General features: G+C 43.4%; 1 long non-coding RNA gene across 1 annotated transcript in view; it reads right to left on the minus strand.

Moving 5' to 3' along the window:
* LOC138851741 (uncharacterized) overlaps window positions 1–935 on the minus strand; it is a 42,334-nt gene extending 41,399 nt beyond the window's left edge. Inside the window, exon 1 of the long non-coding RNA XR_011391376.1 lies at window positions 816–935. This is a non-coding gene — a long non-coding RNA (uncharacterized lncRNA). The remainder of the gene's footprint in view (window positions 1–815) is intronic.
* Between the last annotated feature and the right edge of the window lie 1,565 nt (window positions 936–2,500).

Here is a 2,500-nt window from a genome sequence, read left to right on the forward strand (position 1 = left end):
AATAAATAATAATAATAATAAAAATAATAATAATAATAATAAAAAAAAAATAATAATAATAATAATAAAAATAAAAATAATAATAATTAAAAAAAATAATAATAAATAACAATAATAATAATAATAATAATAATAATAATAAAACAATAATAATAATAAACAACAACAATAATAAATATAATAATAATAATAATAAAACAATAATAATAAAACAATAATAATAATAATAATAAACAATAATAATAATAATAAAAATAATAATAATAATAAATAATAATAATAAAAATAATAATAATAATATATAATAATAATAATAATAAAAATAATAATAATAATAAAATAATAATAATAATAATAATAAACAATAATAATAATAATAATAAACAATAATAATAATAATAAAAATAATAATAATAATAAATATAATAATAATAATAATAAAATAATAATAATAATAATAATAATAATAAAACAATAATAATAATAATAATAATAATAATAATAATAATAATATCTCACACAATGCCGCTCTTGATCCGAGGAACAAAAGCTTCTCTCCCCTCGTATCAGACCTCGTGCACGACCCATACCCCGCTAAACCCGGAGGATTATACACGACCCTTAATTCGGGGAACGGCACAGTTTATCAGGAACCTTCCCTGAGGGGATACGGGTTTACAGCCCCGTGTAAATTAATTTACCAGTCTGTGTTTACATCTGTAAATGCTGTTCCAGGAAGAACTGTAACTCCCCCTATCAAGGGGTTACGGCAAAGGGGTCAATGATATAGGGGGGGTCAAAGGGGTAAAACTCACCTGTATAAGGGGGTAAAAAACTTGGTTTTTTTTTTTAAGTGGTTTAAGGGGAGTTACGGGAGCGATGTGACGCACATCCTCCCTCGACCACTGCCAGAGGCACACTGAGCAGCCCTCACAGTGTTGCCACATTATGTACTTAAATGTTGCCCCCCCCAGGGGGGACATATTACCCCCCAGGGGGGACATATTACCCCCCGGGGTGACATAATACCCCCCAGGGACATATTGTGGACATATTACCCCCAGGGTGGACATATTACCCCCCAGGGTGGACATATTACCCCCAGGGTGGACATATTACCCCCCAGGGTGGACATATTACCATATTACCCCCCAGGGTGGACATATTACCCCCAGGGTGGACATATTACCCCCCAGGCTGGACATATTACCCCCCAGGCTGGACATATTACATATTACCCCCCAGGGTGGACATATTACCCCCAGGGTGGACATATTACCCCCCAGGGTGGACATATTACCCCCAGGGTGGACATATTACCCCCAGGGTGGACATATTACCCCCAGGGGGGACATATTACCCCCAGGGTGGACATATTACCCCCAGGGGGGACATATTACCCCCAGGGTGGACATATTACCCCCAGGGTGGACATATTACCCCCAGGGTGGACATATTACCCCCCAGGGGGGACATATTACCCCCAGGGTGGACATATTACCCCCAGGGTGGACATATTACCCCCAGGGTGGACATATTACCCCCCAGGGAGGACATATTACCCCCAGGGTGGACATATTACCCCCCAGGGTGGACATATTACCTCCAGGGTGGACATATTACCCCCCAGGCTGGACATATTACCCCCAGGGTGGACATATTACCCCCAGGCTGGACATATTACCCCCAGGGTGGACATATTACCCCCCAGGGTGGACATATTACCCCCCAGGGTGGACATATTACCCCCAGGGTGGACATATTACCCCCAGGGTGGACATATTACCCCCAGGGTGGACATATTACCCCCAGGGTGGACATATTACCCCCCAGGGTGGACATATTACCCCCAGGGTGGACATATTACCCCCCAGGGTGGACATATTACCCCCCAGGGTGGACATATTACCCCCAGGGTGGACATATTACCCCCCAGGGTGGACATATTACCCCCAGGGTGGACATATTACCCCCCAGGGTGGACATATTACCCCCAGGGTGGACATATTACCCCCAGGGTGGACATATTACCCCCAGGGTGGACATATTACCCCCCAGGGTGGACATATTACCCCCAGGGTGGACATATTACCCCCCAGGGTGGACATATTACCCCCAGGGTGGACATATTACCCCCAGGGTGGACATATTACCCCCAGGGTGGACATATTACCCCCCAGGGTGGACATATTACCCCCCAGGGTGGACATATTACCCCCAGGGTGGACATATTACCCCCAGGGTGGACATATTACCCCCAAGGTGGACATATTACATATTACCCCCAGGGTGGACATATTACCCCCAGGGTGGACATATTACCCCCCAGGGTGGACATATTACCCCCAGGGTGGACATATTACCCCCCAGGCTGGACATATTACCCCCAGGGTGGACATATTACCCCCAGGGTGGACATATTACCCCCCAGGGTGGACATATTACCCCCCAGGGTGGACATATTACCCCCAGGGTGGACATATTACCCCCAGGGTGGACA

The sequence above is a fragment of the Cherax quadricarinatus genome, unplaced genomic scaffold, assembly GCF_038502225.1.
Source record: "Cherax quadricarinatus isolate ZL_2023a unplaced genomic scaffold, ASM3850222v1 Contig1872, whole genome shotgun sequence".
In the NCBI taxonomy this organism is placed as follows: domain Eukaryota; kingdom Metazoa; phylum Arthropoda; class Malacostraca; order Decapoda; family Parastacidae; genus Cherax; species Cherax quadricarinatus.